This window comes from Dendrobium catenatum, unplaced genomic scaffold, assembly GCF_001605985.2.
Source record: "Dendrobium catenatum unplaced genomic scaffold, ASM160598v2 fragScaff_scaffold_406, whole genome shotgun sequence".
Lineage (NCBI taxonomy): Eukaryota > Viridiplantae > Streptophyta > Magnoliopsida > Asparagales > Orchidaceae > Dendrobium > Dendrobium catenatum.
In genome coordinates this window covers 250,569-264,133 of record NW_021318868.1, presented here as the reverse complement: position 1 = coordinate 264,133, position 13,565 = coordinate 250,569, and the positions used below count along the sequence as shown (strand labels likewise).

At 37.9% G+C, this 13,565-nt stretch overlaps 1 long non-coding RNA gene across 1 annotated transcript; it reads left to right on the top strand.

Moving 5' to 3' along the window:
• Positions 1–5,685: 5,685 nt before the first annotated feature.
• On the top strand, positions 5,686–8,535 carry LOC110092269. The gene is made up of 3 exons (XR_002302575.2): positions 5,686–6,925; positions 7,141–7,173; positions 7,724–8,535. It is a non-coding gene; the product is annotated as an uncharacterized LOC110092269 (long non-coding RNA).
• The last annotated feature ends 5,030 nt before the right edge of the window (positions 8,536–13,565 follow it).

Below are 13,565 nucleotides of genomic sequence, written 5' to 3'. Positions count from 1 at the left end.
AATGGGATTGATCCAAGACTCCTCCCTTATTTCATTGATGGATTGTATGACCCATGGACCCTGGATACTTGGAAAATGGATCTCCTCAACACATTTTCTCTTGTAGATGTCTCCCGTCGTCGATGTTACAAGTTTTGAAAGAGCATCTGCTCTTGCATTTTGCTCTCAGAGAACATGTACAATTTGATATTCTTCTACTCAGGCCAAAAGTAGTTTTACAAATTTGAAATATTGGGCTAGTTAAGGATTGGGGATATCAAATTTTCCTTCCACATGAGAAGTGACTAGTTATGAATCAGTGCGGATTACTAGATTTTGTACCTCACAATCGACTGCTAGTCTTAGTCCAGCGATAAGAGCTTCGTATTCTACCATGTTGTTTGTTGCTTAGAACTTGATTCGTAGCCCATACTCAAGAGTAATCTCCTGCAGGGATATTAACAGAATTTCAATCCCTGTGCCAAAACTTCCAGATGATCCATCAACATACAACGTCCAACACAGCGGAGAAGGCAAAGTACCTGGTTGAATATCGGACACTGGAACGGTGCATTCAACCACAAAATTTGCAAGCACTTGAGATTTGATATCGGGTCTAGGCAAGTAGTGAATGTCAAATTCTCCCAGTTCTACAGACCACTTGACGAGCCTACCCGATGCTTCTGGCTTTTGCAGAATATTTTTCAACGGAAGATTTGTGTAAACCCCAATTGGTGGGCTTGGAAGTAGGGGCGTAGTTTTCAGGCAGAATAGACTAGTGCCAATACTGTCTTATCTACTAAGGGATAACGTCCTTCTATTTCAGATAGGATTTTACTAACATAGTAGATGGGGCGTTGTACAGCATTCTCTTATCGCACCAAAACCGAACTGATGGCTTGGGCCGAAACAGCTATGTATAAATACAACTTTTCTCCGCGCGTTGGTTTAGAAAGTAGCGGCGGGGAAGCCAAATACTTTCGTAGCTGTTCAAAGGCTTCTTGGCATTCGTTCGTCCATTGGAACCCAGAGTTGCAGGCGCCTCTGAGTATTTTAAAGAAAGGCAGATATTTGTCTCCTGAACGTGCCAGAAAATGAGACAATGCTGCAATTCTCCCATTCAGCCTTTGGACTTCCTTGATGTTCTTTGGGGGCACCATATCTCTTAACGCCTTGATCTTTTTGAGATTGGCTTCAATTCCTTTGTGGGTTACCATAAAACCCAGAAATTTTCCAGAATCAACTCCAAAGACGCATTTGTCGGGGTTGAGTTGCATATTGTAACATCTCAACAGACGGAAGCACTGCTCCAAGTCGAAGATATATTGAGATTTTTCGAGACTCTTTACCAACATGTCATCAACGTACACCTCCATGTTACACCCAATAAGGGTTTTGAAAACCTTATTCATGAGGCGTTAGTAAGTTGCTCCAGCATTCTTGAGCCCGAAGGGCATTACCCGATAACAATACAGTCCTCTATCTGCTTGAAATGATGTTGCTTCTTCATCAGTCGAATTCATCTTGATTTGATTGTAACCGGAGTAGGCGTCCATGAAACTCAACATTTGATGCCCATAAGTGGTATCGACTAACTGGTCAATGCGCGAAAGAGAAAAACTATCTTTTGGGTAGGCCTTATTGAGATCAGTATAGTCTATGGACATTCTCCATGCACCACTCCCCTTTCGAACCAAGACGACATTTGCCAGCCAAGTAGAATAATGCACTTCTCGTATGAATCCGGCTTTCTGAAGTGATTCCACCTCTTATTCGATCGCCTGCTGATGATCTGGTGCAAAATTTTGTTTCTTCTGGATGACTGGTTTGTTTGTCGGATTGACCTTAAGGGAATGTACAATTACTTCAGGGTCAATCCCGGGCATATCCGCCGGACTCCATGCAAAAATATCCTAATTTTATTGTAGAAAATCTGTGAATATTTTCTTCTCGTCTTCTGAGAGAAGTGACCCAATTTGCACCGTCTTTAGAGGATGTTCTTCAGAGATAGATACAGTGGTGAGTTCTTCTACTTGAGAGGCTCTCTGAGGTATGTCTTCATTCCGGAGATCAAAATCCTCAATGTTTAGAGTATCAGTCGGGTGTGTTTTGACCTGCTTGAGATAGCAAATTTGTGCTATTTGTTGATCTCCACACATCACACTAACTCTTGTCGGTGTGTGGAACTTCAGCTTGAGGTGAGGGATAGATGTGACAATCCCAAAAATTAATTGGAGTGGCCTCCAAAAGATAGCGTTGTAAGCTAATTCGGACTTTACAACGACAAATTGAACCGATCGAGTGTGTAGATTGCTGGGAGAATTCTCCAAGTATAACTGGGAGACAGGTTATCCCTTCTACTCGTACAGGTCGATTATCAAATCCGTATAAAGGACCTTCCGCTGGTTGAAGCTTCTCTCTGGCGAGACCCAAATTGAGGAAGGTAGAGTAGAACAGGATGTCTACAGAACTACCGTTGTCCATGAGAATTCTCTTAACATTGTAGTATGGGTCACCTATGCCTGCACTGACAATAAGAGGATCTTGGTGAGGGGTTTTCACTCCCTCCAAGTCGGAATCATCAAAGGTGATGGTGTGATCTGCACGAGCTTTCTTTGGAGTTAGAATTTCGTCCACAGCCAAAAAGACTTTATCAGATAACAGAGGGCCTCGAGCTATTGTCTCAATTTCTCCAATTGCTATTTGATTACTTACTGGTGGCCTCTATTATCGATCTTGCCCCTCAGTGGGACGAGTTTCTTCTAGGGCAGGTGGATCCCGAATAAACTGCCGAAGATAACCTTGGCGGATAAGCCTTTCAATTTCCTCCTTCAGTTGTCTACAGGCTTCTGTAGTGTTGCCACGACTGTGATGGAAATGGCAGTATTGGTCCTGATTTCCTGTGTTCGGCTTCAAGGGATGTGGCCACTTTACCGTATCTTGATCTCGAACAGCCATTAACACATTTGCTCGAGACGTATTGAGAGGAGTGTACTCTTTCTCCTATCGAGGTTCTCGTCGTGGCAACGGAGGCCTCAGAGGTAGATTGTTCTTCCCTTGCTTCTTTCGTTGCGAGGAAGAATTATCTGTCCCTGGTGCTCCCTTGCACTTTACGGTAGATTATTCAAACTATTTCCTATGGGCATTTATAGCCTCATCTGCCGAGATTTGAGCTTCTACCCGGTGAATTAAATCGGCGTATGAAGGATTAGTGTCGCGCATAAGTGCCGAATAGAAGGGGCAAGGGCGAAGGCCTCTAAGGAAGACTCATCTAAATAGTTTAGGATATACTCTTGGGATTTGTCGAGCTTTAGTGGAGAATCGTTGAAAATACTCCTTTAAAGATTCTCCTTCATTTTGGCGGATTCCAGAGAGGTGAGAGGAATTCTTAGCAATTCTTTGGTTGGCTACGAATTGCTCAACAAAAGCTTTAGCTAATTTCACAAATGAAGGGATCGTCCCTGACGGAAGTGAGTAGAACCATGTACGAGCCTGTCATTTGAGAGTGGCAGGAAAGACTTGGTAGAGGAGAGCGTCCGAGGCTCGCCGAATGTGCATAATGGTTCTATAGTGGTCGATATGCTCGTACGGGTCGGACGTTCCATCATAAGACTCGATGCTGGGTAGCTTAAATCTAGCCAGAATGGGATGTTGTAGTATGGCCTAAGTTAGAGGTGATGATTCCTGAAAGTCTCTCTATCGGAGAGTTTGTCTCGCATCCCCTTGGGGGAATTCTTCCCTTACCAACCTTTGTAGTTCGTGATGCAGGGCATCGTGAGGGAGCTCCACATCATGTGGTTGAGCAGAGTCTTCAGGGAGATCTGGGAAGATGCAAGGCTGTCGAATTGAGGGTGGAGGATGTGTAGAACTTGATGTATTGCAAGTTCATTATCCTGTCGAGACTGAGGAAATCTTCTAGGTTGAGGGAGATGAACTCCTACTTGAAGATGTTCAAATTGGACATCCTCAACCCGCGGTGGATTCTGAGGGAGGAAAACTTCCTCCTGTTGTGCTAATGCCGGCTGCCGATTCTCTCGCAGGAGTTTAAGGATCTCGTTCAGAGATTCTTCCATTTTCCGGATTCTTTCTTCCAAAGAAAGTCCCGAGGTCCCTTCTCCGGCATTATTGTGCCCCCCAGGATGCAAAGATGCTGACATTGGTCGTCTATGGTTAATAGACGGATTTCTGAACTAACGAGAGTTGGAGCAAGAAGCTCCAACTATACGACTGCTGCGCCTGTTAACCATCGTAGCAATACTTGAAGTAGTGGGATAGCGTTCCCACAGATGACGCCAAATTGTTGCTTGCTAGAAAATACGCGGCGGTAGAGTTTGTAAATTTGCGTCCGAGCAATGCACGCATATTTAACACACAAACAGGAAAATGAAAGAACACCGGGATTTATACGTGGAAAACCCAAAAAGGGAAAAATCCACGGGGCCTCGCCCAGTTGCAAAATTCCACTAGCGTTTTTGTAAATTACAAGAAACTGATTCGAACAAATCGGGACGATCAGATTACAACTTGACGCAAATTTACAAAGTTTTATAGAATCCCGTCGTTTCCTGAAAATCCGGCAGAGTTCCGGCGTATTCAGGCGGCGGGAAGAGCTCCGACGGTGGTCGAGGAGGAGAGGATTCTCCTTTTCTCCTTTTCCTTCTTCTTCTCTTCTTCTTCTTTCTCTTCACTTGAGTCCCCTTTGTGTAGAATGACGGTTCTATTTATAGTTTTTCTGGAGTGGCGTGGCTTGTAAATAGGTGTGAGATCACGGGCGAATAGGGAGTGGTTTGAATGGACGGACGATATTGAATCATTCGATCGTGCACCGTTCGTTGGACATTTGGAAGCCTTAATGATGTTGGAGTTCAGCGATCTTGGACTCGTTGGATTTGTCTCGTCGAACCGCTCGATTCGAATATAAGCTCGTCAAAATCGGAGACCGTTTGGTAACTCAAATTGCGGTTTGAACCCTCAAACAGCACTTCGGGTCCTTGATTCGGACTCATTTGGGCTCGGATTGGGTAGAACTTGGTGTCGTTGGGTTCGTATTTCCGAGACGCTCTGTTTGACTGTAAGCTCGCTGAAATCGGAGTTTGGGTGCTTCCTGATTTAATTTTTGAAGTTTCCAAATTGGGTTTTGCATCGAGATTCGTGCCCAATCAAGATAATTTCATTATAACGTATCAAAAATGAAAAAAAAAAAAAAATTTAAAGATGGTCTGATAAAATTCACCAAAAATAGCTTACCTCATGAGTGACAGTAAAACATAAATAAAAAGTTTAAAATTTTCTAACCCAGAGAAGAGGTCACAGCACACAAAAGGTTGCAGGCGGTAAAAAAAATGTCAATAGAGAGGTAGTGAAATAAAAAATTTATTTCAGCTAATGTTTGCCCGAATTTGGTAGTAATGAGATATTTAAAGCAATTAATTTCATTTAAGAGCCTAAGTTTTTGTATTTTATCATATGGTTTGATTGATATGGTTAGTCAGAATTAATCATCTTTGTCTTCAGTTAATACCAAACAAAATTTAACTTTTTCTTTGAAGGACAAAGATCTCCTTAATTTCTACGCCTAAATCGAATCGGTGAAAAAAGAATTATTTTGCTGTTTAGTAAGACCACTTCTTCAAAATAAAGTCCAGTGATCTTCTGTATTTCCATGAATTTGAGAAGAAATTTTTTTCTTTATTTGCTGTTCTGAAAATTTCATTAAAAACTAGAAAATAGAGCCGGGGCAATCAAACCATGTCAATGGAAGGTGTAACAGTCGGAACTAAAAACAGGATTCTTGTCATATCGGCGTGATGCCCTAGCCGGCATCTCCTAATATATTTAGCTTCATTTTCAGCTCCACGACGGCGAGGAACATCTTGGTCGCGTGCGGGAACGAATAGGAGTAGCAAAATGCGGAACGAGCTGCAGCAGCCAGCTCTGTGTTTCGCATGAGAAAACCATGCCGCCGCCTGCTTTCTTCGCGCTTCCGCTCTTTCGCTTCCAAGTTTTTTCAGCTATTTTGATGTTCCCCTCCTTTTGACCGGCCCTTCGGAGTCTGCTCTGCTTGTTTTGATGGCTTCGTCAGCTTGATCATCTCCATCTCGACCTTCTCTAAACTCAGAAGGGCTTCTAACAGAGAACACCCTTTCCGCAAAATCTTTTTTACTGCATTATATGCTTTCTCCGGAAGACCATATTTCATTCTCTGATGATGAAATCGCGGAGGGTGCCTGTGTATGGAACCAAGCCCTCGTCGGTTATCCTATCGGTAAAAGGTCTTCCTACGGTAAACTTCTCCCAGCGGCAACGAAGCTTTGGAAGCTAAAAGGCAAACTCAATCTTCTCTCCTTATCTGAGGGTTTTTCTGCTTGATTTTGCCTGCCTGGAAGACCTTGAAATGGTCCTTAATGGGGCTCTTTGGTTTATCTATTGCCGGCTCTTTCAATTCAAACGTTGGTCCCTGGATTTTACCCCTGTCAAGGACGATTTCAAGGAGGTTCCTAGTTGAGTTAAGTTCCCAAATCTTCTGCTTTGCTTCTAGTTGGAGAGTTGGATCTCAAAGATTCCTAGCAAAATCAGAATTCCTCTCACCGTCTCATAGCCGGTAGATCTCACCTTACCTTAGCTAGGGTTAGCATACATATATCAACCTCTTCGGTTCTCTCTGATGAAATCCATATCAAGATTAATGGTAATGACGCTTGTTTGCCTGTGATATATGAATGGAAACCCATTCCTTGTGCCTGTTGCGCAGTGCATTGCCACGCTTCCAACAGCACATTCACGCCAAATTAATTCCAAAATTTCAGAGTGCTTGGTGTCGGGGCACGGCAGCGCTCAAGTTTGGAAATTTCAAAATTTTCCTGGTTGTTATCATGGAGTAATTATTGTGTCCGGACACCGAATGCGTTCAGATCAATAAAAAAGCGACATGTCACTTGGGCACTAGGTGAAAGCCGAAGCAGAGCAACGAAGACAAGAAAGAACAAGAAGACGGTGAATAAGGAAGAAAAGAATTTTATTATATTCACTTAACAGAGAGTACAATGCTACTAATATAGAGTTACAGATAGGAAAAAGTAATAGCACCAATAGGGTGAATACACGTGCAAAGTAATAAAAGAAACTAAAATAATAGAAACTAAGTTTTCTGTTTAATACTAGGTACCCTGCTTGATACTGCGCTCGGTACACTCGGTATGCTCGATCTTTTGTCAGGACATAATAATTTTTCTTTACACTTGCTCTAGTATTAGTTATTGTGTTGAATATAAATAGGTTTTTGGTCGAATTTTTTAAAGGCGGGCCATTTGTTTATTATGCAATATAGTGTGAGAGAGTCAGCGGAGAATATAGGGGTGGGATTGTTTAAGGGAAGACGATTCAGTTGAGATATGTCTAGATTTGGTTGAAGATTGTATGGAGTTTAATGACTGTCAAGACTATTTCGGCCCTGATTACAGAAGTTTGGTTGGATGAAGATAGGGATTGTTACGTTGGTTCATGGGTAAATAAATTGAAGCTTAATACCCGTGTAGAGCTTTTCTTGCGGCGTATATGCGGAAATGTTATTCCAACAACATAATTCCTTATGCATAGAAGATTAACATATAGTAATTTATGTCCAAGGGGTTGTGATGAAGTTGAAAACACTGATCATATTACTGCTACTTGTCCAAAGATTATTTATGTTATAAGATTGCTGAATACATGGGGATTCATGTTTTCGGTTTTCTGTTCATTTCAGGAATGCTTGTGGGATTTTGAGAGGATTGCTGTCAGGAATCCATTCATTGTCAAGTTGTATTTGACATTGCTATGATTTTCTTGGAATAATAGAAATAAAGTGAAGCATGATGGTGTGGAGGATAGTGTTGCGGTTATTATTGCTAAAGTTATCAGTTTTGTGGTTGTTGCACATCAGAAGGAAATCATCTCGGATTACTGGGGTGCTAATCATTATTCCCGACTGTGTTCTGACTTTTAGCACCCTCCTTCTCTCGAGTGGTTTAAGATTAACATTGATGCTTCTTTGTGGAGATCTAATAGGGCGGGTGTTGGTGGAGTTGTTAGAGATAATAAAGGGAGATTCTTGTTGGCCTTTGGATTTGGTTATGTTCATTGGGATATTGCACAGTTGGAATTACTCGCTTTCAAATCATTGAAGGATGTTGTACAAGGATGGATGCATAAGGCGGAAGGTATTATTATTGATGGTGACAATCATAATGTGATCAACTTTCTTCACAAAGTGTATAGCGAACCGAAGAAGTTGATTGGAGGACATGAAGATGAAGATTTGCTATTCTTTCAAGAATTCAATAATGTTTATTTCATTTTGTTAGTTGTAGTTGTAATAAATTAGCTGATTATTGTACTAACTTAGGTACTTCTGATTATTGTGCTAACTTAGCTACTTTGTATAATTTCATTTGGGATATTTTTAGTTGGAATAATATTCCTCATTCATTTGTTTCTTTGTTGAAGGAGGAATGTGATAGGTTGACTTTATTTGAATAGTTTGTATCTTGGTATTTTTTCTTTTAATGCAAATTGCATTTATTCTGAAAAAAAAAAATTGTGAGCTAAAAGTATTTGTAATCAAATGTAAAGGCATTTTTGGGTGATATCTTACAAACTACTCTTTTGTATTTTATTTTTATTGTTAAATGAAAATTGTTGTGTATTTTTCAATCTATGGATGCCTAATTTACATATTCTATGCTTGTAATGTGTGAGAAATCATGATTTACTTAAGTAGACTCTATTGCTTGCGATGTTCAATACTATTTTCAATTCTCTCAATCTTAATTTAGTTATTGCATCGGTCGCGCTCTAACTTAAAACCTATTATGTATTATTGCCTTGATGAAGAAATAAATGAATAAATTGGAAAATAAACAAAACACTACCATACATTGATATATGATGGCTCGGATTTTGGATTCTAAGTAGATAAAATTATTGTAGTGAAGTGTAAAATCTTTACTTAAAACTCTTACAAGCTTAACAAAGATTGAAGAATGATTTTGCTCTGATTTACAACACATATTAGAGGAGTCAAACTTTAGCAGCCATACATTTCTTCACTATTATAGGTTCAAAATACCTTCATTTATTGGCATTTTTGTTTCTGCACTTGAAGTAGGAACTTTTGAAAACTCTTTTTCATTTAGATTAGTAATATAAATCTTGTGGTTCAAATAAACAATACTAGAGTAGAACTAGGATAGTACAAGTCTTCGTGGGATCGACACTCAACTCACTTCTTTATTATCTGAACATCATGTGCACATGCATATAAATCGGTCTTGCTTAATTCAGAACTAGCATATTTTTATTGCAAGTAACCTGCTTATCAACTTATACCAAAATTGATTTAAAAAAGGGAATATAAAATGACACCATACACACACACTAATAATGTTTCTGTATTTTCTTTTTGCAAATTTGAGATCTTTTTATTCTTCTTGTCTCTTATTGAATATTACTTTGCCTTATGCATTTTACCTGAAATATTAGTTTAAAAAAATGGCATGCATATTAGATTGAAATGTGGATTAACTAAACTAATATAATGTTTATAATCATCAAAACCTTATTGTACATTAGGCTCATGACATCTAACATGATACATTGTATGACGTCACTATGCTATGTGATTGCAAATTGATGGGGCACCATTGGTAATAAAGATGTTCACACTTGTGCATTTTGTTGTACTTTGTTTAAATATTCATTTCTTTGATTCATTCTTATTCTTTTTCAAATAGGGTACTATTTTGGAAGTTCTCTCTCACCTACTTATGTCACTCAAGTGGGCAATAAAGTTTTTTACTTCATGTTGACTATTACGATGGCTAATTTAAATTGTAAGATTTACCATTTACTTATAGCTCTCATTGAGATTTAGTCATTGGAAATAAATACTTTTAATTTAGTTGAAAAGTCTTTAGTGAGTTGTATATTACATTTTAGTTCCTTCATACGTTATGTAAAGTCTATCTCAAATTTCTTTTCCAGTTTTACAGGTTGAAACACGTATGTAGACCTCGGATTTTAGGGCACAGAAAAAACTATTTAAACATTTCGCGTTTAACTGAGCTAATTTTTTTTTCTCTAGTCCAATCAATAAACTGTGTTTCAATCCCAATGTCATCAACAAGCCTATTGGGTATAGTGTGATCTTCATGTACTAAAATCCAAATGCTATAATCAAGTGATTATAAAAAAGTAGACATACGAGTTTTCTAAAAGTCGAAAAGAATGTTATCAAATAGTAATGGTCTAGTGATCGAATATTCTTCAGGAGCATTTCAGTTTCTAAAAGTAGTCATGATCATTTTTCTAAAAAGTTATCTAAACCTTAATTTTTGAAATAGGCTCTGATACTACTTGAAAATTCATACAGGTTGTTAGACCTAATAGAACTGTCCCAAGGCTAAATAAGAGGAGGGGTTAAGTTAGTAATTTAAAAAATCTCTTAGATTTTAGAAAATCATTTAAAGAAATTTTAGTCAATAATCCTGAAGTATGCGGTTGTTTGTAGATATAAATTTTCACAAAATATTTTTCAACCATAGTAATAATAAAGTGCAAAAAATAAAAATACAATAAAAAGTAAAAGAACAGAAGAATACCAAATTTTATAGTGTTTCGGTCCAACTAGACCTACATCCACTCCTTGGAGACTCTTTATCCAGGTATTACCCTAACCACAAGTGACTCTCCTTTCGCTCACACAGTAAAGAGTGAAGCCCTTACAAAACCTCTCTTCCACCAACCAGTGCGACAAAGAACCATCAATCTTTTTCACCCTCCTAATGAAGGCAAATCGTCATCCTTTTTCACCCTCTTGGTGAAGGTAGAGTTTAGTCATCCTTTTTCACCCTCATGGTGAAGGCAAAGTATCTAATCTACTTTGGAGATAATCTCTTAAGATTCTTCAATGAAGTAGGACAGAGTTTTGAAAAACAACTAAGATACCCTCTCCTTTGAGCAACCTTGTGAATCCTTCACAGTTTCCTCTTGCAAGATCTCTCACACTCCACTCCCAAATTCTCTCCCAAATCACTCTCTTTCTTACACTCAAGTGAAATTCACAACAAATATGTCTTTAAGACAGTTTCTAGGAATCATTATATAGAAAAAAACATAAAAAATGTTGATAAATTGAATTTTCAAAGTAAAAACAAGTTAGATCTTACAATATGATCGTGGATCATCTATATAAACAGTTCAAAAATTATGGGACAATTTGGTACAAATACTATTTCATACACTGTTAGTCGTCTGTATGATTTACATATCGTTGCTACGAACAGTTAAAGTTCATTTGGATGATCTGGTACAAAGCTTATTTTGTACACTGTTAGTCATCTATATGATATAAAGATCATATGTACGAATAATTTAAATTCGCCTAGATGATCTTGTATAAAGCTTATATGTGCACTGTTAGTCATCTGTATAATATTTAGATTGTCTGTACGAACAATTAAAATTCATCTGAATGATCTTATACAAAGCTTATTTTGTACTCTATCAGTCATCTCTATGATATCTAAATCATCTGTACGAACCGTTCAAAAATCATAGGATGATTTGGTATGAAGCTTATTTCTTACACAGTCAGCCGTCTATATGAATTGACATTGTATATTATGAGTCGGGTAAAAAACTTTTCAATTTCAATTTTAACTGTTCCCCTATGTCTGTGCACAGTTAACCAATTACAGCCACACTCACTCGAACTCAAAAAAATAAAAATTACTTACTTCATTATATGAAATCTTATTCTACCGTCTTGAAGTCTTCAGTAGTTTGGAGTATGATTTTCCTAAAATATTAATACACACAAAATAAACAAAAATATATTCAATATATATTAGGAGAAATAGTAATCGTAACAATAATATTTTGTTATCATAAAAAAATCATATTACATATAACTCAATCTTGAATTCTAAGTTGTAATATAAATTGATAGAACTCCAATCAAAATATCCCTTAAAAGCCATTAATTAGGGTTGAGGTCCTTCTGTCGATTGGTAGAGATATGTGCCTAAGTCTTTCTTAGTTATTTCTACGGACTGCCTACAAACATATGACATCATAATGGAAGTAGCAACACCAACTCTTAGATTTGTAAAGCATTCATAGAGGAGTTTATAGTTGATGGGAAAGGCGAAGGTAAGATGGAATTGAAGAGAGGTGGATGCGAAGAGATTCATCTCCTCATAATTCAAGGCTTATTAATTCAGAATTCTTGATGGAGTGATGTGTGCTTTGTTGTATCGATAATATACAATTTTATCTTCTGCAGATTTGAAGTGATTATTGATAGGGTGGTAAGAGGAAGAGCTTCCTTGAGTCAGTCAACCACGCTTGCCTCCTCTGGCTATTTAAGCAATTGAAAGTATGAATCAAGAGGGAAGAAGGACTTGAAATATTGGATGAGTTAAGCTTTAGAATTCCCTCCAATTTATAGAGTTTTAATCTAATCATATAGTATGATTAGAGATCGTACAATATGATCAGATAACTGAAATATTTTGGATGACTTATAAAAAAAAGAGGTCAAATCATATAATACGATATGTATCGTACTGAGTGATCTTATGAAAAGTGTTATTCCTTATGAGCCAATTATATGACTTTGACCAAAAGTTTTGTATAGTAGGAATATGTGTTCATATAGTATGATAGGTCAATTAATATTAGACGGATTGATTTGAATTCATCCAAAGACTTTTGACTCGTGTATTATGTAGAATGAATAGTAATTCATATAGTACAATCACTAATATTTGATTAGATTAGGGTCCTTGATTTCATGGAAGGTTGAGATTTGTGTAGGGATGTGCATATCGTATGGTTCGAGGGAATCATATAGTAGGGTGTAAAAAATTTTAATTTTAAATTTTCTTTTAATTTAAATGGTGTGTGAATATTAGGGAAAATCTATCAAATGCACAACTATTGCGGTACTGTTTTCATGGTTTATGATTTTGATGATATCAAACACTCTTATTTCTCTATGACGACCTTATTTACTAACATTTCACGTCCACACGATCAGACTGCAATTTGGAACCAGCTCAAGATTGGGTAGACTAGGTCTGAGTCAGTTTATTCATTTTTTCCTTTCTTGAGTCTATTGTATTTGGTGTGGCTCCTGATGTTTTGTAACTTGGAAGATTTTCTGTTGCTCTCTAAAGATTTCTATTTTTGGTAACATTGTCCGGGACGATCTGTCCAAAAGCAGAAACCCTAATTAGGGCATCCTCATTAAAGTAGCCGTCATTATGCAAAACACATCGTCTTGAACGATTTTGTATCGGCCAGGACGATAGGTACAATTTAGAAAGAATCTATCGCCAAATCTAATTAGAAATAACCTATTTTTGGACATCGTCCAGGTGGATCGTCTAGGACGATCCAGGTCAATTTTTCAAAATTTCTCTGGAATTTAAGGAAAGCAATTATGACTTGATTTCACGATCAAATTGGCCTGGACGATCGCCAAATCGTCTAGGCCGATGTGCTGGACGATTTGACACCGGATAGCTATTTTTCAGGGCGATGTT